Genomic DNA, 25,273 nt, shown 5'->3' with positions numbered 1-25,273 from the left:
TTACCTTCATCCATTGCTTTTCATTAACAAAATCATGTCTTTATTTCTTAGTGTGAAGTTGAGTTCTACCTTCCCTAATTTATACAAATAATATATATCCGTCAAATAATTTCTCTGAAAGAACATATATCAAGCATTCTTACCATGTTAAATGATTAATGGGGAAAAGATGAATACATTTTCTTGTAAGCAGAATAATAAAATATAGGGTTGTTGTTACAATTATAAGCTTAAGTAATAAACCAAATAAAAACCAGATTAAAGCTTTCGTAAATCATTGGAAAGTGGCATTAACGTGTGACCTCACTGTCAATAAAAGGTGGAATAAAGACTATAAGAAACCACATTCAAATTTTAACAATGAAGTAAAATACTAAGAAAATGTAAAATAAAGAGTGCAACATGACCAATTTAGTTTTAGCAATCTCTCTCAGCTTCTTCACCTTGACTTTGGCAGCAATATTATTCCTTCTCTTCTGATGTCGCTCTTCCTTAAACTTCTCCCTGGTCTCAACTCTTTATTTCCATTTCTCCCTACTTTTCTCTTTCCTCCTCGTCTCCTTCTTCATACTCTGCTTCGGTTTTGAAGGGTTATCATATGCTTCCACTCCTATTGCCCTCTTTGCTGCTGCCTTCCATAATTCCCTCTCTGCTACCTTCCGATTCTCCCTCTTTACCTTTCCCAGCCTCTTCACTCTTTTTAATTCTTTCGCTTTTGATACTTTCCTTTTCTTCTTCTTCTTCTTCTTCTTCTTCTTCTTCTTCTTCTTATCATCACCATCGTCTCAGATTTTGACTTTTTCAAACTCTATTTCCTTGCCATTCACTCCTCTTTCTCTTCTTCGATTTTGCATTTTTTTCAACTCTATGGCTATTAGGTTTGTTGTTCTTGCCAGTACCTTGGTTATTACCAAAGAGCATTTCGATCTTTTTGCGTAGCCTTTGCATCAGTTGTTCGCGAGTAACACATGAGAGATTAGGGTTACCATTAATACTATTAGGGTTATTGGTTTTTTGCAGTTTCTGAAGGGAGTGAATGAGGAGTCGGAGGATGGAGAACTGATTTTTCTTATCAAGGTCAAGAAGGTTATGACGGGCAATTTTGAGGTATGCTTTATTTCGTTGCTTTAAGGAGGCCTTTATGACTTTGGAGAGGTAGCCTTGGTGCTGCAATTTGCTGTGGGAGACAGGAGTGAAAACTCAAGGACAATGTATCCTAATAAAAATTACTTGAATGAAGTTTTACATTCCAATTCCTATTGAATGTATACAATTCATGAGTACCAGCTCACTCTCTACGGACTCTCTCGCTAAGAGTACTTCCAAAATTCACGACAAAAGAACTCTGTAATCCAAACCCTAAATCTTAACATTATTTGAATAAATTTTGAATTTTATGTTGTATATAGGTTAGTAAGATAACTTCGGACTATGTCAAAATCTTTATTTTGATCAAGGGTCTAGTGCAATGTCTTTGATGCTAACTATCCTTTCTTCCTTCTTTGCGTTGTTGCTGCATGAAAGAATTTAGATTTACGTCTTGTATACGGTCGAAGTCGAGCTCGATTTCGATTTCGTAGATTAGGTTTGAAACATGACGACCACGGACTGAAGACCGACCTCGATTCTCACCGAGCTAGTACCCGAGGTCGGAAAACCTGCCTTCGAGGAAAATTGAGTCTGGTGTCGACCTTTGCCTCGAACGAGCTCAGGGATAAATAATAGAATACCAAAATATCTGCGAACCAGACGAATATTACGGCGAGAATCTCGGCACGTATCAGCAAGAAACCGGTAATCAGCAAATCAAGAGATTTTTACCTTTTATAGAAATGTACCTAGAATAGGACTCATTTACTATATAAAGGGGGTCTGATAATTCATTCAAGAATGTCAAACTCTTTTAAGTGTCTTTGGTTCCAAGCTAAAATACAAAAATGTCAAACTCTCAATCAGTAGTTATTTATGTTGACAACGAGTCCGGTCACCAAGGTGAAAATAACAACATAACGCCTAGTAATGAGATACCACCTCCTGATCCCGTTGGAATTCCGATCGCAGATTCAATTGACGCTAATTCGCATGTGGCTATCGATATAAACTTGCCTACTGACCCCGAAAATAGCATTCGTGGTGGAGCCCAATCGGCAACTCAAAACACACAAAACGCTGAAGAAGACGGGATCAGTCTACGAGTGATCTTCGAAATGTTGCAGGCTCAACAGGCGGTGATAGCTCAGTTACAGAACTAAAGCCATCCACCGACTAGGGTTGAGCCCGATCCTCCCCAGGAAGTCACCTGCAGGGATGAACCAGTCATAGAAAAGTCGAACGAACACGAATCGGGGGCTAACCCCGAGATCATAAAAACGCTCGAGGAGCTGACAAAACAGATAGAATCAGGGGAGAAGAAGATCGTGGCTAACGACAAAAAGGTGGAAACCTACAATTCCAGGGTAGACCAAATCCCAGGAGCACCTCCGATATTGAAGGGCCTGGATTCCAGAAAGTTCATGCATAAACCTTTTCCACCGAGCGCGGCTCTGAAGCAGATCCCCAAGAAGTTCCGTATGCCCGAAATACCCAAGTATAATAGAACGACCGACCCAAACGAGCATGTAACCTCTTATAAATATGCTATCAAAGGAAACGACCTGGAGGACGATGAGATTGAGTCTGTTCTGTTGAAAACATTAGGGGAGACCCTGTCGAAGTGAGCTATGATATGATATCACAGTTTACCTCCTAATTCTATTGACTCATTTGCTATGCTTGCAGATTCTTTCGTAAAAGCACACGCATGTGCCATCAAGGTCGAGACTAGGAAATCAGACCTTTTCAAATTCAAATAGAAGGATAACGAGATGCTTAGAGAGTTCGTGTGTCGTTTTCAAATGGAACGAAGGATCTGTCATCGGTCCCTGATGATTGGGTTGTTCAAGCTTTCACTCAGGGACTTAATATTCGAAGCTCGGTGGTTTCACAGCAGCTGAAGCAAAACTTAATAGAATACCCGGATGTTACATGGGCCGACGTGCATAACCGATATCAATCGAAAATCAGAGTCAAAGATGATCAACTCGGGGCCCCTTCGAGGTTTGTCTATCCTGTCAGAACCCTTGACAGAGTAAAGAGAGATGTCGATCGCAAACCGATGCCAAACATGGATCAGTATCAGTCATATAACGGAGATCTTAGAAGCAGCGGGTCCGAGAAACTCCATGAGAAATGAAAGGAGAAATGAGCGAGGTCAAAGCAGCCGGGGACTTATAACCAAAAATGGCTTCGACAGGTCCAAAGACGCACCGAGGCTATCAGAATATAACTTCAGTGTCGATGTTTCCATCATTATATCAACTATCGGGTGCATCAAAGATACCAAATGGACTCGACCTCTACAGTCTGATCCAACCGAAAGGGATCCTAACCAGATGTGCAAATATCATGGCATTCATGGTCACAGAACGGAAAATTGTCGACAGGTGAGAGAGAAAGTGGCCCGTCTATTCAACAATTGACACTTTCGGGAGTTCTTGAGCTACCGAGCCAAGAATCATTTCAGGAACATGGATTCTAACAAAAAGGCAGAACAAGAAGAACCTCAACATGTCATTAACATGATCATCGGAGGGGTTGATATCCCACATGGGCCGATGTTGAAACGCACCAAATTATCCATCACTAGGGAGAAATGAACTCAAGACTACATACCGGAGGGAACTTTATCTTTCAACGACAAGGATGCGGAAGGGATCATGCAGCCCCACAATGATGCACTAGTAATATTTGTACTCGTAAATAAAATTTGGGTTAAACGTGTGTTAATTGATCCATGTAGCTCCGCCAACATCATTCGATCATGGGTCATGGAGCAGCTCGTTCTACAAGACCAAATTGTGCTTGTAGTTTGAGTTCTGAACGGATTCAACATGGCATGTAAGACTACTAAGGGTGAAATAATGTTACTTGTAAACACCGTCGGGACCATCCAGGAGACTAAAGTTTATGTGATCAAAGGGGACATGAGGTATAACGCTTTATTCGGGAGGCCATGGATCCACAACATGAGGGCGGTACCCTCGACAATACATCAGGCACTAAAATTCCCAACACATGATGGAGTCAAAAAAGTCTACAGATAATAGCCGGTTGCGAAGGAAATGTTCTCGGTCGAGGAGGTGATACCGACATCTACAATTTCAACATCTAAGGGCCCAAACCAGATGGTAAATAACGGGGCCAAATAGAAGTCACTGATACCATCTTCTACAGATTCGGACAAACAAAAGGAAGTCGAGGATGATGATTATGGGGTTTCCAGATCTTTTATAGCCCCCGATGATTCCGATGCCACTAAATCCATGGTCGAGGAGTTGGAACAAGTCATACTGAGAGAAAGCTTTCCCGATCGAAAGGTATACTTGGGCACGGGGCTAAGCTCCGAGCTGAGGGTAAAACTCATTCAATTTCTTATAACTAACGAAGATTGTTTCGCTTGGTCCCACCTCAATATGATAGGAATCCCGCCGGAGATAACCACTCACAAGCTAAGCCTGGACCCAAACTTTCACCCTGTTAAACAGAAGAGGAGACCTAGTCGGAGATCAAGCATGCTTTCATCAAGGATGATGTATCTAAACTTCTTAAAATAGGGTCTATTCGGGAGGTTAAATACCCGGATTGATTAGAAAACATAGTGGTAGTCCCTAAAAATAGGAATAAACTAAGAATGTGTGTAGAATACAAAGATTTGAATAAGGCATGCCCGAAAGACTCTTTTCCTTTGCCCAACATAGACCGTATGATCGATGCCACGGCCGGCCATGAGATCCTCAGTTTTATCAACACATATTCCGGATACAACCAAATACGGATGGACTCGGGTTATCAGGAAAAAACTTCCTTCATCACTAAATAGGGAACATACTGTTATAACGTACTGTCGTTTGGATTAAAAAATACCGGTGCTACTTACCAACGCCTAGTAAATTGGATGTTCGAGGAATAAATAGGAAAATCAATGGAAGTTTACATTGATGATATGTTTGTTAAGTCCCTATGAGCAGAGGACCATTTAAAACATTTGCAAGAAACCTTCAGCGTACTGAAGCAGTACAATATGAAGCTGAACCTAGAAAAATGTGCGTTTGGAGTTGGGTCAGGTAAGTTCCTCGGATTCATGGTATCCAATTGGGGAATCGAGATCAATCCCGATAAAATCAAAGCCATTGAAGATATCACGGTTGTGGACAGCGTAAAGGTTGTGCAAAGGTTAACCGGATGAATAGCCGCCCTGGGGCAATTTATTTCGAGGTCGTCTGACAAGAGCCACCGATTCTTCGCATTGTTGAAGAAGAAGAACAACTTCTCGTGGACCCGGGAATTCCAACGAGCTTTGGAGGAACTCAAGAGGTATTTATCGAGCCCGCCCCTACTTCACATACCGAAGACAGACGAACAACTGTACTTGTACTTTGCGGTCAAGGAGATAGCATTAAGTAGAGTCCTAGTTCGGGAAGAGCAAAGTACGCAATTTCTAATTTACTATGTTAGTAGGACCTTAGGTGAGGCCAAAACTGGGTACCCTCAGCTGGAAAAACTGGCGCTCGCTTTGCGAGGTGCCTCTAGGAAGCTAAAATCGTACTTTCAATGTCACACCATATGTATCGTAACTACTTACCTATTGAGGAACATTATGCATAAGCCCGAAATCTCGGGCCGATTGGCCAAATAGTCCATAGAAATAAGTGGGTACGATATTGAGTATCAAACTCGGACCGCCATTAAGTCTCAAATTTTGGAAGACTTTGTGGCCGACTTTACACCGGCCCTAATACCCGAGGTTGAAAGAGAGTTATTGGTTAACTCAGGAACTTCCTCGAGAATTTGGACCGTCTTCACGGACGGTGCCTCAAACACAAAAGGGTCCGGACTTCGCATCGTACTAACGCCACCAACAGGTAATATAATTAAATAATCTACTAAGACTGTGAAATTGACTAACAACGAGGCCGAATATGAGGCTATGATTGCAGGCCTTGAACTAACCAAGATCTTGGGGGCAGAGGTGATCGAAGCCAAGTGCGACTCCCTCCTTGTGGTAAACCAAGTCAATGGAACATTCGAGATTAGAGAGGAACGAATGCAAAGTTAATTGGAATAATTACAGGTGATATTACATCTGTTCAAAGAATGGACTTTGCAACACGTACCTCGGGATCAAAACAGTGATGCCCATGCGCTCGCTAACTTAGGGTCGTCGGTCGAAGACGACGAGTTCAACTCAGGAGAAGTCATACAACTTATGAGATCGGTGGTGGAAGAAGGCCACACCGAGATCAACTCGACGAGCCTAACTTGGGACTAGAGGAATAAGTACGTGGAATATCTCAGATCCGGTAAACTGCCCCTGGATCCAAAAATGTCGATGGCCCTACGTACAAAGGCGACCCGATTTATCTTGTCCAAAGACAGAACCTTGCTTAGAAGAACATCTGATGGTCCACTTGCAATATGTCTAGGGCTGGGTGATACTGAGTATGCTTTGAGGGAAATCACCTGTGGAAATCATCCAGGCGCTGAATTGCTGGTTCGAAAAATAATCAGGCCGGTTATTACTGGATCAACATGGAAAAAGACGCAAAGGAGTTCGTTCGAAAAAATGATGAATGCCAAAGACACGCTTCGGTGATCATCGACCCGGGGAGCTGCTGCCTTCGGTTTTGTCACCATGGCCATTCATGAAGTGGGGAATGAGCATCGTTGGCCCCCTTCCATGGGCACCCGGTAAGGCTCAATTTATATTGTTTATGACAGACTATTTTTCTAAGTGGGTGGAAGCCCAAGCATAAGAGAATGTCGGGGAGAAGGAAGTCATCGATTTCATTTGGGACGACATAATATTCCGATTCGGAATACCGGCCGAGATTGTATGCGACAATTGGAAACAATTCATCACAAGCAAAGTAACCAAATTCCTTGAAGACCACAAGATCAAAAGGATCTAATCAACACCCTACCACCCTAGTAGGAATGGACAAGACAAATCTACCAACAAAACCATACTCCAAAACCTTAGAAAGAGGTTAACCGATGCCAAAGAAAGATGGAAGGAAATACTACCCGAAGTCCTATGGGCATACCGTATGTCCTCGAAGTCCAGTACCGGGGCTACCCCGTTCTCTTTAGGTTATGGCACCGAAGATCTGATCCCGGTCGAAGTAGGAGAACCAAGTATCAGACTACGATATGCAATGAAGGAATCAAACGACGAGGCTATGAGTACGAGCCTGGAGCTATTAGATGAAAGGCGCGAAGCCGCCCTTGTTCAATTGGCCTCCCAAAAACAGCGGATTGAAAGGTATTTGTCACGCCCCGAACCTAGGAGCGAGACAAGCACCCCGTGCCTCACCTAACCTGGCGTACCAAATTGCGACTAAGGGACTCTGAACACATAATGTCATACTTTGGCCATGGGGCCACCTTGCAAGACAATTTGCGAAGCAAAATATAAAACTGAATGGAAACTAGCACTAACTAAATATCAATATAAAGCTAGGCCGACAAGGCCGTCATAGCTACTACAGCTGACAAACCACCAATTTATACAAACCCAACATAATGCACTAACCAACAGGATATGCCTACAAGCCTCTACTGATAGATGTACTGTGATCGGAACAGGGCCCCGACCTACCCATAACATATATACAGATATACATAAGATGTACACAAAACTCTAGTCCTGGCAACTCCGAAAGACGTGGAGCTTACCGATCAGGCGGAACTCGGAAAACACCTACTGAGGAGGTCTACCCGTCTGTCTGTCTGAACCTGCACGCATGAAATGCAGCGCCCCCAAAAAGGGACGTCAGTACGAAATAATGTACCGAGTATGTAAGGCAATAAAATAACTGAAATCTGAAACTGAACTGATAATATGATAACTGAAATTAACTGGGAGTCAAAGATGATCTGGAGATATACTTACCTGCTGATACTGACTCAACTCCTTCAATATAGTAAGTAAAATAATTGTACGGCCTTATAAGGCTCGGTATATATAACTGCTCTGCCATAGTATGCTCGCTTATAGGCGCTCGGCCATACTAGGCTATGTATCTCGACCATGCTGGGCTCGCTCATAGGCGCTCGGCCACAGTAGGCTCGGTATATAACTTTCCATCTGATCAGAGGTTGCCCAATAGGGGCCTGCCCATCGATTATAGCTCGATGGTAATGAAAATACTGTAATACTGTATATATAGGCTTGCTGCTCTCTTGACTGGAAGAAGACAATACTAAAATTGAATATAGAGTCTCGATAAGGAATAATATTGTAACTTATGAGACTAGAATAGTGTGAATAAATTCATGAATATGAACTTCTCTTTTTGTCTCATTACTAACACATGTAGCTACGAGATCATGCCAAAATGAAGGAAGGCTTAGCCTTAACATACCTTATCACAATCTTTTCAATCACCAAGTTGAACTCACCTCTTCGCACCTTAATCTACAAGAATGATAATAATACTATCGTTAAGTTACGAAAGGTACAACTATCGCACAACGAACGACAAACCTATTTTGTATTAAAACGGGCAGCATCTCCCCTATAATATGCCCTTCCTCCAACTTCAAGATAACACCAACAATACAAGGACAGAACAATAACAACATATATACATCATTTTCCAGCCCTATATACACCATCAAATACTACAAAACAGCCCAACACACCCCAATCTCTTCGTACACAAAACGACCACCGTAGTAGTGTCAAACGACCCGAAAATGTTATGACGAACGACCAGCCAACCACCCTACATTTATATGGTGTTTATAAACCCCCTTCCTCCTCCAAAACTCCACAAAATAGTAATAAAACACGCAGCCCAACAGCAACACAAAACAGTCCACAAAACAGTCCGCTACAAGTGAATAACTCGAACTCACGGCTTCCGATCACCATCCCGTGAGTTCTTACAAGTATAGAACGACTTACCATGAATTTACAGAAGAAAAAATGGATGAAAGAGAGCAGTAAACTCACCTTATTTGTTGGATAACTCAGCTCCTATCTTGGTTCTTCAAACTCTAAGTTTTACCTCCAATTGGAACTTGAAAGGGAGAGAAAATCAATTAGGGTTTGTGGGAAATTTTTGGGAAGATTCTTTGCAGAGCTTATGTCTGGTTATTATGCTCTATTTTAAGTCTAATATATGAAGAAAATAGGCCCTTAAAAGGCCTCTTTGGACGACCCGAAATGGCCCATTTTTGGGCTTTCATTTAAGCAAGTAGGTGACACACCTACTTGTCACCTAGCAGCTTGCGCAGTATCGCAAAAATGCACATATCTCTCTACTCCGATGTCGTATTGACAAATGGTTTAATGCGTTGGAAAATAGACTCATAGATCTTTAATTTGATGGGTGGAACACACCATAACTCTAAGTATATTGGGAGAAAATTGCAGTTACATTTGACCCAAAGTTTCAGTAAAACTTATGAATGTAACTTGTGATGACTTTCATCGACTTTTGTTCCACAACTCGCTTGACTTAAAAACATAACACACGGATGTAATACGACTAATATAAATCATAACATAATCTCTTTATCATGTTAATCACCCTAGTCTCACCCCAAAGGTACATGTTATAACATTCCCAACTTGTCGACTTTCGATGAAACATTGTTTTATTTAATTGCTTTAGCTTCTGAACTGTCCAACCCTCTTTGTACTTGTTGTTCATGATCTTCAATATTTGTAACCTCAGAGGTAACATGATTAACTTACTTTATATACTTTTAAATATTATCTCATTTTTTTGTCGTACATTAGTTTGCTTACGACGCATTTTTACATACGAAAATATAGGGTGTAACATCACTCCCCCTTGGGAACATTCGTCCTCGAATGTTTACTCTTGGAGACTTTGGAAACTTTTTCCAGAGTATCCTTCGTACACTAGGTTAAAACCAACCTGCACGTAGCCAGAAACATACTATGCATGCCACACATGGCCAATCTTTATAAATAGCAGCAATTTGCCTTTGACATAATCCTGTCTCGTAGCCCTGCTACATCTGGAACACACAAACGACCCTTGTATCTGAGAACCCCATCTCCCTTGAGCTCTAACAATGGCTTCTTCTGCTGCGGAACTCGCTCTCTCAACTCGACCAACTCTGGGTCCTCGTACTGCCTTTCCTTGACTTCAGCTATGAGGGATGATTTTGCAGTGTTTTGGATTACAACTCCACCATCCTCAGAATCTACTAACCGAACCCCCAACGAAGCCAATTGATGAATATCTCTAGCTAATTGTCTTTTCTCGGGCTCTACATGTGCTAAGCTACCCATAGATCGGCGACTAAAGGCATCTGCTACAACATTAGCTTTCCCTGGATGGTAGAGAATGTTAACATCGTAATCTTTCAATAACTCAAGCCATCGCCTCTGTCGCAAATTCAACTCTTTCTGCTTGAAAATATATTGTAGGCTTTTATGATCAGTAAATATATCAACATGAACACCATATAAATAATGCCGCCATATCTTAAGTGCATGGACAACCGCAGCTAACTCGAGGTCGTGGGTCGGATAATTCCTCTCGTGCTTCCTCAACTGCCTTGAAGCATATGCAATTACCTTCCCATGTTGCATCAGGACACATCCTAACCCGACACCTGATGCATCACAATACACGGCATAACCCTCTAGACCCTCTGGAAGTGTTAGAACTGGAGCTGAGGTCAACTTGTTCTTAAGCTCTTGGAAACTCCGCTCACAAGCCTCTGTCCATTGAAACTTAGTTTCTTTCTGTGTCAACTTCGTCAATGGTGCCGAAAGGGAAGAAAAACCCTCTACGAACCTCCGATAGTATCCTGCTAAGCCTAGAAAGCTACGAACCTCTGTCGGAGTGGTAGGTCTAGGCCAAGATTTCACGGCCTCAATCTTCTGAGTGTCCACCTTTATCCCTTCATCTGATACAATATGCCCCAAGAATGCTACAGACTTCAACCAGAACTCACATTTAGAAAACTTAGCATACAACTTACGATCACGGAGGGTTTGGAGTACCGCTCGCAGGTGGTCCGCATGCTCATCCTCTGAACGGGAATAAACCAGAATATCATCAATAAATACTATCACGAACAGATCTAAAAATGGCCGGAATAGGCTATTCATCAAGTCCATAAATACAGCGGGTGCATTAGTCAACCCGAAGGACATGACAAGGAACTCGAAGTGGCCATATCGGGTCCTGAAGGCTGTCTTCGGAATATCTTTTTCCCGAACTCTGACCTGGTGGTACCCCGACCTCAAATCAATCTTGGAAAAGCATCTAGCTCCCTGCAACTGATCAAACAAGTCATCGATCCTTGGAAGTGGATACTTATTCTTAATAGTTACCTTGTTCAACTGCCTATAATCGATACACATCCTCAGCGAGCCGTCTTTCTTCCGCACAAATAGTACCGGTGCACCCCAAGGTGAGGTACTGGGCCTAATGTAACCTTTCTCCAGCAAATCTTTTAACTGCTCCTTCAACTCCTTCAATTCGGCAGGTGCCATTCTATACGGAGGGACGGATATTGGTTGAGTTCCTGGAAGCAAATCGATGCTAAAATCAATCTCTCGCTCTGGAGGAATACCTGGAAGCTCATCTGGAAACACATCTGCATACTCTTTGACTATGGGAATAGACTGAAGTGTAGGTATCTCAGCATCTGCATCTCTAACTCGCACAATATGATAAATGCACCCTTTTGCGATCATTTTCCTCGCCTTCAGATAGGAAATAAACCTACCTCTGGGTGTTGGTGTATTACCTACCCATTCAAGGACTGGCTCACCCGGAAAATAAAATCTGGCTGCCTTTGCTCGGCAATCAACTGTGGCATAGCAAGCTGCCAACCAGTCCATGCCCATAATAGCATCAAAATCCATCATTTCTAGCTCAACTAGGTCAGCTGAGGTCTGACGACTACAAATTGTCACCGTACAACCTCGGTAAACCCGTCTAGTAATAATCGATTCTCCGACCGGTGTAGATACCGCAAAAGGATCACTTAGTATTTCAGGCACTATACCAAACTTCCTCGCGACAAATGGGGTAATATACGATAAAGTAGATCCTGGGTCTATCAAAGCATAAGCATCGTGAGAGCAAATGGTTAATATACCTGTCACAATGTCTGGTGAAGACTCCTGGTCCTGTCGACCCGCTAAAGCATAGATACGGTTCTGATTACCACCTGAACTGGAACCTCTACCTCTGCCTCGACCTCTACCAGCCGAAGACTGAGACTCACGCCTTGAAGGATGCACGGACATAGACGATCCTGTTGCTGAACTCGCTGGTTGTGCCATTCCCCCAGAATCTCTATTTGGGCAATCTCGCATCATATGCCCCGGACGCCCACATGTATAACAAGCATCAGAACCTGCTCGGCATTGACCCAAGTGTCCTCTACCACAGATGTCACACCGCGGAGGAAATGACCATGTCTGCGCAGAACCTCGTTGTCGCTGCAAACCCGACGCCCGTGAGCTCTCACCTGGTCCTGACTGAGTATAGCGGTCATACCCGTAACCCTGTAACTGAGGTGGCGGAGGCCTAGGTGGCCGTCCGAAGTACTGGGTCCTATAACTACCCTGAGATTGCTCCTGAGACTTGGGAAATCTCATCCTCTTACGTTGCCCTTGCTCAGCCCTCTCTGTACCCTGCTGCCGACGCCTACCCCTTTCTATATTCTGGGCGAATGCCTGAATCCGGGAGATATCCATACTATCCTGCAATGCAGCGGTGGCACATGCCTCGGTTAACTCTGGGGCTAACCCTGCTATAAACCTGTGAATCCTGTCCCGCATAGTAGAAACTATGGATGGTGCATATCTGGCCAATGAGTCAAAACGGAGACTATACTCTCGAACACTCATATTACCCTGCTTGAGGGCTAGAAACTGATCGACTCGAGCCTGTCGGATCTCTCGCGGTAAGTACTGGTCAAGGAAAGCATCTGAAAAATTCTCCCAAATAGCTGGAGGTGTATCACGTCCCCTGGACCTCTCCCATCCCTCATACCAAAGGATGGCTATATCTCGGAGTCAAAAAGCTGCTAGCTCAACTGCCTCTTTCTCCGTGGCATGCATAACACGAAAGATCCTGTGAAGCTGATCTATGAAATCCTGCGGGTCCTCCCTCTGATCTGTCCCCGTGAACTCTGGGGGACTCAAAGCAATAAACTCTCAGACCCTTGAACTCCCAGACCCCTCAGAAGTTCCTGCACTAGCTGATGCCCTAGCATGTTGCTGGGTAGCTACCAACTGTGTCAACAAATGCACCGCACTCCTTAAGTCCTGATCTGATGGAAGTGGAGGGGGAACTGGATGTGCGGTTTCCCTAGGAATCTCTGTAGTTGGTGGAGGAGCCGGTAATGGCTGAGTAGGGGTCTCCCCTTGAGCCTCAGACTGGGCCCCATCTACTGGGGGTACCCTGTTGGTCCCCTCACCTACTACTGTATCTCTCCTCTGGCTAGCCGTAGTCTTCCTAGTCACCGTCATCTGTGCATGCAAACACCAACACATAAGTTTAATTCAAATTTCCTATAACTCAGTTCTATAGCACGATTTAGATTTCAAAGAAGTGTAACCAACTCCTAAATGCCCTGTAGTTCCTTGCTTATATAATGTGGTGCACAACACATCTATAAACAAGACCCTACTAGACACGGCTTGTAGACTCCCTAGGACAGAACTGCTCTGATACCAAGTTTGTCACGCCCCGAACCTAGGAGCGAGACAAGCACCCCGTGCCTCACCTAACCTGGCGTACCAAATTGCGACTAAGGGACTCTGAACACATAATGTCATACTTTGGCCATGGGGCCACCTTGCAAGACAATTTGCGAAGCAAAATATAAAACTGAATGGAAACTAGCACTAACTAAATATCAATATAAAGCTAGGCCGACAAGGCCGTCATAGCTACTACAGCTGACAAACCACCAATTTATACAAACCCAACATAATGCACTAACCAACAGGATATGCCTACAAGCCTCTACTGATAGATGTACTGTGATCGGAACAGGGCCCCGACCTACCCATAACATATATACAGATATACATAAGATGTACACAAAACTCTAGTCCTGGCAACTCCGAAAGACGTGGAGCTTACCGATCAGGCGGAACTCGGAAAACACCTACTGAGGAGGTCTACCCGTCTGTCTGTCTGAACCTGCACGCATGAAATGCAGCGCCCCCAAAAAAGGGACGTCAGTACGAAATAATGTACCGAGTATGTAAGGCAATAAAATAACTGAAATCTGAAACTGAACTGATAATATGATAACTGAAATTAACTGGGAGTCAAAGATGATCTGGAGATATACTTACCTGCTGATACTGACTCAACTCCTTCAATATAGTAAGTAAAATAATTGTACGGCCTTATAAGGCTCGGTATATATAACTGCTCTGCCATAGTATGCTCGCTTATAGGCGCTCGGCCATACTAGGCTATGTATCTCGACCATGCTGGGCTCGCTCATAGGCGCTCGGCCACAGTAGGCTCGGTATATAACTTTCCATCTGATCAGAGGTTGCCCAATAGGGGCCTGCCCATCGATTATAGCTCGATGGTAATGAAAATACTGTAATACTGTATATGTAGGCTTGCTGCTCTCTTGACTGGAAGAAGACAATACTAAAATTGAATATAGAGTCTCGATAAGGAATAATATTGTAACTTATGAGACTAGAATAGTGTGAATAAATTCATGAATATGAACTTCTCTTTTTGTCTCATTACTAACACATGTAGCTACGAGATCATGCCAAAATGAAGGAAGGCTTAGCCTTAACATACCTTATCACAATCTTTTCAATCACCAAGTTGAACTCACCTCTTCGCACCTTAATCTACAAGAATGATAATAATACTATCGTTAAGTTACGAAAGGTACAACTATCGCACAACGAACGACAAACCTATTTTGTATTAAAACGGGCAGCATCTCCCCTATAATATGCCCTTCCTCCAACTTCAAGATAACACCAACAATACAAGGACAGAACAATAACAACATATATACATCATTTTCCAGCCCTATATACACCATCAAATACTACAAAACAGCCCAACACACCCCAATCTCTTCGTACACAAAACGACCACCGTAGTAGTGTCAAACGACCCGAAAATGTTATGACGAACGACCAGCCAACCACCCTACATTTATATGGTGTTTATAAACCCCCTTCCTCCTCCAAAACTCCACAAAATAGTAATAAAACACGCAGCCCAACAGCAACACAAAACAGTCCACAAAACAGTCCGCTACAAGTGAATAACTCGAACTCACGGCTTCCGATCACCATCCCGTGAGTTCTTACAAGTATAGAACGACTTACCATGAATTTACAGAAGAAAAAATGGATGAAAGAGAGCAGTAAACTCACCTTATTTGTTGGATAACTCAGCTCCTATCTTGGTTCTTCAAACTCTAAGTTTTACCTCCAATTGGAACTTGAAAGGGAGAGAAAATCAATTAGGGTTTGTGGGAAATTTTTGGGAAGATTCTTTGCAGAGCTTATGTCTGGTTATTATGCTCTATTTTAAGTCTAATATATGAAGAAAATAGGCCCTTAAAAGGCCTCTTTGGACGACCCGAAATGGCCCATTTTTGGGCTTTCATTTAAGCAAGTAGGTGACACACCTACTTGTCACCTAGCAGCTTGCGCAGTATCGCAAAAATACACATATCTCTCTACTCCGATGTCGTATTGACAAATGGTTTAATGCGTTGGAAAATAGACTCATAGATCTTTAATTTGATGGGTGGAACACACCATAACTCTAAGTATATTGGGAGAAAATTGCAGTTACATTTGACCCAAAGTTTCAGTAAAACTTATGAATGTAACTTGTGATGACTTTCATCGACTTTTGTTCCACAACTCGCTTGACTTAAAAACATAACACACGGATGTAATACGACTAATATAAATCATAACATAATCTCTTTATCATGTTAATCACCCTAGTCTCACCCCAAAGGTACATGTTATAACATTCCCAACTTGTCGACTTTCTATGAAACATTGTTTTATTTAATTGCTTTAGCTTCTGAACTGTCCAACCCTTTTTGTACTTGTTGTTCATGATCTTCAATATTTGTAACCTCAGAGGTAACATGATTAACTTACTTTATATACTTTTAAATATTATCTCATTTTTTTGTCGTACATTAGTTTGCTTACGACGCATTTTTACATACGAAAATATAGGGTGTAACAGTATTACAATCGAAGGGCCAACCTTAGACATTTGAATATCGGGGACTTGGTACTAAGGAAGGTCACACTAAGCACCCGAAACCCGAACAAAGGAAAATTGGGGCCAAACTAGGAAGGACCGTACCAAATTGTCGAGATCACCGGAAAAGGATCCTATAAACTCGGAATAATGAACAACGAGCAACTACCGAACAACTAAAATATAACTTACATGAAGCGATATTACTGCTAAGGTACGACCCCATTCTTTCTTTATTTACATTTTAAACTAACGCTTACAGGTAACCAACAAGGGATGATACGAGATTTTAGGTCTGAAAGCACGCGTTGCACTCTTTTTCTCTTGAACCAGTTTTCTCCCAAATGGGTTTTTCGGCAAGGTTTTTAATGTGGCAACCAGTAAATCGTGCTAACTTAAAGTTGAAGACCGGCTATAAGCCGATGATAATCACAACAGCATTCAAGCCATTTCTTCGATCAACCCTGAATACTGGGGGGCATTACCCTCAAATATCGACTTTAGCATGGAAAGAGATTTCAAGATTGAAGGGTGTAGATCGATAGAATTAATTGTAAGGGCTAAACGGTCAAATGAACCGTGCTCACATAGACTGCTCGGACCCTGGCACAAAGCCAGTATACATGTGTAACTATTATTCACAAAAAGGAAAAGAAGTCTCTTCCTGCGCATACACCTTTTGTCCTTTAAACTTTTTCTTACATTTCTCGAAGAATTTCCTACATATGATTCCCTAAAGGTATTGAGCCCAAGGGCCACCTTAATCCGCATTTGAACAATCACGCTCACTCGGGGACTGCCGCTCGAAAACAAACTCGGATGGTCCGAGCCATCAGACCTTGGGGGCATAAGCTTATTTGGCATTCCCCGAATTAAAGGGCTACGACTGTGCCAAGATAATAAAACCCAAGGGCTCAAAGCTTATTTGGCATTGCCCAAAATCGAGAAGACTATGATTATATTAAAAAAGGTTCGGAGATGTTCGAGACTTGTAACAAAAACAAGGCCTTCAAAAAATCTTCATAACCGGTTCTAAAGGCTACCTTTGGCAAACTATAAACCTAAACTACTTTGGGAAAAAGTTTTCGGTAACATCGAATCCCCACGATGCCTTAAAACAAAATAATTTTAAAGGCAAGGTTTGTTCGATCCTTCAAACATAACCTAACTATTTCATGCTAAGGCATTTCGATCTTTGCGAATACAGATAAAAAAGCAAAGGAAAAATTCAAAAGCTATGAAAGGGAAAAAGCCTTATATATATATCAAAAATTATTTTTACAAGAGCTGAATAGACCCGATACAATTCTTTTACAAATGTGGAATGGCCTCAACAAAAAGATGATATAAAAAACAAAAGGCAAAACGCCTAAAAAGATCCTAAATGGCCTAGTCTTCATCGGGGGCCACGTCATCGCCTACAGGGTCTTCGCCACCATCAGACTCACCTGAATCTTCATACCCCTCGAAGTCTTCCTCTTCGAGATAAGCCAGCTTCCTGGCCTTGGCTTCATATATCTTGGCATTCTCGATTTCAGCCAATAAATCAAAATCCCGAGCATGGACTCCCTCGAGGGGCTCCCTTCGGGATTTCCACTTCGTGTGCTTCACCATATTTCTCGCTTGGTCCTGAGTCACCTCGGCATCATCCTTGTGTTGAGCCACCCTATCATCGACCTCGTCAACCTCTGACTTGGACGCTTCAAGATCCTTGGCCAGATTTTCTTGATCGGACACAACCGAGTTCAGCTGAGACTGGTCCTTTTCTTATTTGTAGTTTATCTATCTTTAGTAGTTATTGTTCATTAGCTTTTTTATTTTTCTAGTTTAGTTCTTATTTTGTTAGTAGTTTCTTTTTATGTTTTCGTAGATAATAAGCCTTTGATTTTCTTAATGCCACGGTTATTTCCAACGGTAGTTTTTGTGTGAACCGGGTGACTCATCCCAACGATGGATGGCGTGACAACCTTCTTAAGGGAATAAATCTGTTTTTGTGTTTAGGTAATAATAATAGTAGTAGTAATGAATAAAATGCCTAATCAAATCATTCTTCAAAAAGAGTTATTCATGCTTCATTTGGTACAACACACTTAACTATGTGCTTATGGCTTGAAACAAGGTTTTTGAAAGAAATTTACTCTAGTTAGTGACTTTGAGACTCTTTAGTTGACTTTTGTAATCATCGAGCGGCTTATTGGACCATAGTGATCTTTAACTTGATTGTGGTTGTTGTAGGCTCTCAATTATATCCTCTTTTACGTTCTAGTTGTGTGAGGGGTGAGGTGATTTGTTGCTAGTCCAAGTATCCGTATGAATGGTCTAGAACTTGCCCCGAATGTGCTTCAAGGCGAAATCCTAAGTTTTTCTTGGTTTGGGAAATGATTGTTGGCTTTCCTTGGTTTGTTTCAGCTTTCTACTGCCAACCAATGTCATTACCCCTAGTCAACCCCTTTTGGAACTCTCGCCTTTCTCATTTGATAATCATGTTATAAGCCTTTACCCGTTTTGTCGTGATCCTCTCTTGGCACCCGGACCATCCTTAACACTCTTTTGAAATAAGTGGTTTAAGGCATAAGTTTAAGAAAAGGTTGGGCAATACTCAACCAAAGAACTTATGGATGGAAATGGTGATGATAATGTAGATTTGGCTGCAAGGGAAGCAACCCAACAATAAGAAAAAGTTGCATGGGATGCTGAGGAAGCAGCTAGTAGAGATGCATAGATTATCTATGAAGAAGAGAGGGGTCAGAGAATTGCTCAAAATCAACCCTTAGCTGCAAACCAGTTCGGGAATATAGCTCCAATTCTTGGGAGATCACTGGGTGATTATGCTAGACCGATGTACAATCAAGGCTTATCAAGTGTTAGACCACCTCAAATTGTAGCTAACGATTTTGAGTTGAAGTGAGGGTTGCTTCAAACCATTCAGAACTATTGTGTCTTCATAGGAAAGATGAGCGAAGATCCAAACAAACATCTAATGAATTTCGAGGAGATTATGAACACTTTTCAATACAATGGGGTGTCACAAGATGCAGTGTACTTAAGGGCATTCCCCTTTTCACGTAAAGATGATACAAAGAAGTGGCTTCGAATCTTGCCTCCTGGATCGATCAGAATATGGGAGGAGATGACCAGGAAATTTCTTGATAAATATTTCTCCTCATCTAAAATGGGCAAGTTTAGAAGAGAAATCCATAACTTTTGTTAGAAAGAGACTGAAACTGTTTTTGAAGCGTGGGAGAGGTTTAAGGAGATTGTTAGAAAGTGTCAACACAGTGGAATTGAACTCTGGATGCAACTCCAGGACTTTTGGGATGGATTGACACCGGACTCGCGTAGAATATTGAGAAATGCAGTTGGAGGCCCTTTGATGAAGAAGACTCCAGAGGAGATAGTTACAATTCTTGACGAGTTATCTGAATATGCTAATCAGTGGCCCTCGGGGAGTGCTGAAAGAAGAAGATCAACTGGTGTTCACCAAGTTGATGCTAATACATCTGTGCAGGCATAACTTGATACTATGGCTAAAGAAATCCGGAAGTTGACCTTTGCCACGATACAAAGTGAGCCTCATGTAGCCTGTGATATATGTGGAAGAGGATACCCTACTCATGAGTGTCAAGCCTCAACTAAGGAAGTGAATACTGTGGGAAATTATAATTTTAATGTAATGGGTCAGAAGCACCCCAGTTTTTCATGGAGTTCACCTGGGGGTAGCAAATGCATGGCAATAAAGCAACCCAAGATTTCAGGGATAATGAGCTCCTGGTTTTATGAATCAGCCGTGGCAGCAGTTTCAGCTTTAACAACCCAATCAACCTAGTCTAGAAGATTTCATAAAGGCCTTCATTGTGAAACTTGATGAAAGATTTGAAGTACAAAGGGCAGCAATTCAAAATTTAGAGAAGTAGGTAGGACAAATTGAAACAATATTATTTGAGAGGGTTCCATGCAATCTCCCTGCTGATACTGAAAGAAATCCTAAAGAAACAGTCAATGTTGTAACCTAGAGAAGTGGACAAGTGCTGAAAGTCCCCACCTCGATCCAAAAAGATGTGATACTTGAAAAATAAAGTGGGGAGCAGCTGAAAAGTGATGATGACAAGAAGAAGAAAGGCCCAATGAAAGCTGAGAAAAAGAAGGAAAAAAAATCGAGAAGGGAGGAACATGAGGAGAGCAAGCATATGCCTGTGCTACCTTTCCCTCAAAAGTTATGTAGAGAAAAGCCGGACAAGTAGTTTGAGAGATTTCTGGATGTGCTGAAACAGGTTCATGTAAACTTACCATTCACAGAAGTGCTCTCACAAATGCCTTCTTATGCTAAATTCTTGAAAGAGATCCTTACGAAGAAGAGGAAAATAGAGGAGACCTTTGTGGTCAAGCTCACAGAGCATTGCAACATGATATTGCAAAATAAACTCCTACAAAAGTGCGGAGATCCAGGGAGTTTTACTATACCTTGCTCTTTAGGAACTATTAATTTTGATAAGTCTTTATGTGATTCTGGTGCCTCAATTAATTTAATGCCTCTATCTATTTCCAGAAAACTGGAGAAGGAGATTGGAGAGATAAGGTCTGCACCAATATCATTATAGCTGGCAGACGAAACGACTTTAATACCCGAGGGGATAGTGGAAGATGTGTTAGTTCGGGTGGATAAGTTCATAGTTCCTGTGAATTTTATAGTGGTTAATATGGAGAAAAACAAGCAGGCCCCCTTCATCCTAGGAAGACCATTCTTAGCGACGAACAGGGCGATATTAGATATACATGAGAGGAAACTCATGCTTAGAGTAGGTGAGGAGACTGTGACTTTCAAGATGGATGTATAAAAGGGGGTGCAAAAAGGAAAACCAGCTCCAAGTGTTGAGTGGAAAGTAAAGGGCTCGAAAGAGAAGACTGCAGTGAGAAAGAAAGATAAGTGTGGGGTGTTCCCTAAAAAGGCTGAGAAGAAGCTGTCTGCATGGATGTGTGCATGGAGCGCGACTTTGACTCAGACCCCGACTAGATATTCAGGGAAGTTTTTTTTACCTTATGCTTTTTAATTGTGTGTCATGGGGACATGCCACAACTTAAATGTGGGGTGGGGGACATTTGTATGTATGTATATTAGTTTTTTTTGTTAGTTGTATTTAGTAGAGATAGAAAAAAATGACAAATGTTTTAAAATTTTCGATTTTTCCCAATGATGGATACCATCGACGGATTTCTTGAGGGATTAAAGTCGAAAGAAAAAAGACAAAAAGATTTTCGTTTGTAGGTAGTGTAATAATTCTCCCTTGATGTTTCTTTGTACCATTTTTTTTCCAAGAGGTTTGTTTGAATCGGGTGTAGTTAGTTTTTATTTAAGGAGAAGGAAACCTTGTGCTGTGATTTCAATTGAAGGCAATATGTCATGACTTTATTATCCCTTGAGAATAGTGAGTGCTTTAGTTGTGACGCTTAGGCTCAGTTTTCTACTCTTGTATAAGTACCTTAAATTGTATGATCTTAACTTTGCTTAATTGCTTTGACTAGAGTATGTTGATAGTCCAATCCTGAGTGAGTTATGTTCCATGTATGTGTGAGGTTTTGTGTATTCTGTGCATTGCATTTGATGCCTAGAACTTGCCCCGTGTGTTTGCAAAGCAAAATAGTAGTTTTATTCAGTCTTGGAAGTTATATAGGCATTTCTTTGTTGAGACAGATGTATGCTTTTACCCGCCTAATTGTTGTGTATCTTAGTTAACCTCGTTGAGCATTTAATCCTCTTTCTTTGGCAACCACATTTCATGCCTGACCCATTTGTTTAAATTGACCATCTATTTGAACCTTTTACCTCGCGTGAGCACTTGAATTTGTCATGAACTTTGTAAAAGTTGAAGTGTGGGGTATTGGTTTGGCTTTTGAGTGGAGCTATTGAAATAAAGAGAAAGGTACACTGCTTTGAAAAAGTAAGAGCCACTTGAATTGAAAAAGAAATGAAAAAATAGTTGTATTGTTATGCAAAATATTCCTTGATATTGGTGACTCTTATGTATTTGTGCTTAAAGAAGTAGGGAGTTAATGTGTATTGATGTGAAGGTGGAGTTATGGTTTGACATAAGTGTGGGGTATTGAACGATTAAGTGTATGTATTAAAGTGCTTAGGGAGGTGTAGTCACTCTTATATCCAAATGTATCCTACCCATCTCGCAACCTACATTACAACGAAATAAAGTCCTACTTGATCCTTGACTTAATGAGCTCAATTAGTAGAGTAGTACATTACGGGCAAAACTATGGTACGTCTGTTGTGGCACATGAATGTTGTTTCTGAGAGTGAGTGAATTCTTTCTATCTTGAGTTCCTAATTGTTCTTAAATTTTATTGTGTGTGGAACTACTCTCTATTACTGTGTGATGGCACTTGATTCATGAAGGAAAGGTAATGTCGTTGATCTCTATGTTAGAGTAAGTGAGTGGTTGTAGAAAATGCGTGGTGCTTTTGAGTCAAACCTGTTTTAAATATTCTTGGTATGATGAGTTATGAGAGTTGTTGAAAAAGGTCGTGCCTATATAAAGTGTAGTTAGATTGCTAGAGGACGAGCAATGGTTTAAGTATGGGGTGTTGATGGTAGGCTATAATATGGTGTTTTAGTCGCTTATTTCACTCTAATTCACTGTACTTTACTTGTGTTGAGCTTTAATTAGTGGTGTTTTGCACTTATTATGTATTTTATGCCTTGTAGATGTGATTTCGAGCTATTTAGATGTTGTGGAGCTAATCCGATCTATTTGGAGCTTTGAAGTATGAGTAAAATCCCAAGAGATTAAGCCGGTATCATGATCAGGGGTCGAGGACCAAGTCTAGAAGTCAAAAATCACGCAAAAAGCGACACTCTGAGAAATTTGCACTGCTGCGGCGCATGGTGCGCCGCAACAATGTATTTTTGTTTCCTGGTGAATTGTTGAGCTCTTTGGATTTCCCCACTAATTCCCCGCATGGCGCGTCGCCCCATGTGGCACGCCTGTGCAAGTTTTACAGAGTGAAAGTCATATTTCGGCTAGGAAAGGGTGATTTCGTCTGGGGCCGACCCTATTTGGTATAAATACATGGAAAAACGCTATTTTCTAGACTTTTAGACATACTTCGGACCTAAGGAGGAGTTGGAAGAACACAAGCACAAGGATTTCATCATTCCTTCCTCACTCAAGACCCAAGTTTGGATTGAATTTATGTTTTCCTATACTTTAATTTTATTTGTGATGAATTTCTCCATATCTATGGAGTGGTTCCATTTAGGGTTTGATGGATTTGGTGTATTGATGATTTTTTGTAGATTATAACTCTAGTTTTATGTATTGAATCATTTTCAGATGAACTAAATGTTGCATCTATATTCACTTTTTTCATGTAATCGAGAGAGACATAACTTGTGATATCTTTGCATTATATTTTTGGTTGAGTTCATAGATTCTTCTAAGTAATCGAAAGAGGCTAGTTGAATCATTGATTAGACCTAGTTAGGAGAATAATCGAAAGAGGTTTTCCTAAAGACCAATCCATTATGCATTCTTCCATATCTTCATGTGCTTAGTTCTAAGGTTTAATTATGTGTAAACGACCCCGAAATAGAGTTTTAATTATTCCAATAGCTCCATATGGTGATTTTGGACTTAGGAGCGTGTCCGAAAAAGTATTTGGAAGCCCGTAGCTAAATTAGGCATTGCACCTTAGTCATGCTTGAGTTTTTGGTAGCGCATGGCACTAGTCGTCTCCCCAAGGTTATATTCATACACTTGGAGTGCTTGTGGTCAACATTCGGGCATTTCCTAAGTATAAGCATTTCGGCGTGATGGGTGGTTCCTTATTGATTGTTATGTGTAGATCGGGTGGCACGCCGCCATAGGTATATTAGTTTGGATCAGGTGGCACGCCGCCATGGGTATATTGTTTGGATCGGGTGGCACGCCGCCACGGGTATATTGTTTAGATTATGTGGCATGCTGCCACATGTATGTTGTGTCGATCGGGTTGTGTGTTGCAATGATGTCATATTTGGATCGGATTGCGCGCCACAACAATGTCTTGTTTGGATCGAGTTGCACGCCGCAACAATGTCATATTTGGATCGGGTTGCACGCCGCAACAGTGAGATGTTAAGTACGGTTCCTTATACTTATTTTGTGTGTCTTGTTTCTTATCTCTAAGATGGAGCCATAACATCCGTTTGGCTGTTTTATTCGTTACGCGGGCTGGATGGTTGTTTGCATGAGTTCGTTCTTCCCTATGGGTCACATTCGAGTTGTAGCTTGTTGGCGTTTTAATGGCACTGTATGAGATTTTAGACAGTGTATGAGGTGGCTTATTGCCTGAGCAACTTGTACTGGGCGAGACAAGGTTATTTGACCTGAGATCAATGCGATCAGATTATATTATAGAGAAAATATCGTTATTCAGTTTAAAATGAGGTAATGATACTTGACAGGTGGAGAGACTTCATGATTTATTGATTTGACAGGTGGTTATGAGTTTCTGCACATCTCTTTCGTCGTGGCAGTATTGCGAGAGTTGGAACATGACTTATATGTGTTATGAGGTGTATTACGGGCATCAGATTCGTAAAATTGTAGCTATTGTGGTCGGAAGATGTTATTATGTGCAAATGACTTATGTGGTTCAAGGTGTGATTTCAGCATAGGTGCATGATTATGTTTAGGTCCAGTGTATAGTGATTGATGCTGTGTTCGTATGTTAGAATAGGGTCTCGTGGAGAATTCCGGATGTTGGAATTTGGTTCTAAGGCTTGTTAGCTAAGGTTATAGGAAGGATCTTCAATCTGGCTCGAGCTAATTTGCTCACATGGGTCGTGGTGGCACGGGTAGGCGCACGAGGTGTTAAATCAGGATTTTGGACAACTCTGGGATGATTCTTGGCACGTTCAAGGACAGACGTATGTTTAAGTGGGGAGAATG

At 41.6% G+C, this 25,273-nt stretch overlaps 1 non-coding gene and 1 pseudogene across 1 annotated transcript; both read right to left on the bottom strand.

The window, feature by feature from the left end:
• Nucleotides 1-347: 347 nt before the first annotated feature.
• On the bottom strand, nt 348-17,948 carry LOC142166819 (uncharacterized; annotated as a pseudogene).
• Nucleotides 17,949-19,512: 1,564 nt separating this feature from the next.
• On the bottom strand, nt 19,513-19,619 carry LOC142173894 (small nucleolar RNA R71). The gene has a single exon (XR_012703252.1). It is a non-coding gene; the product is annotated as a small nucleolar RNA R71 (small nucleolar RNA).
• Nucleotides 19,620-25,273: the final 5,654 nt, after the last annotated feature.

Source organism: Nicotiana tabacum, chromosome 2, assembly GCF_000715075.1.
Source record: "Nicotiana tabacum cultivar K326 chromosome 2, ASM71507v2, whole genome shotgun sequence".
In the NCBI taxonomy this organism is placed as follows: Eukaryota; Viridiplantae; Streptophyta; class Magnoliopsida; order Solanales; family Solanaceae; genus Nicotiana; species Nicotiana tabacum.
The sequence above is the reverse complement of the archived record's forward strand: the minus strand, read 5'-3'. Positions and strand labels throughout refer to the sequence as shown.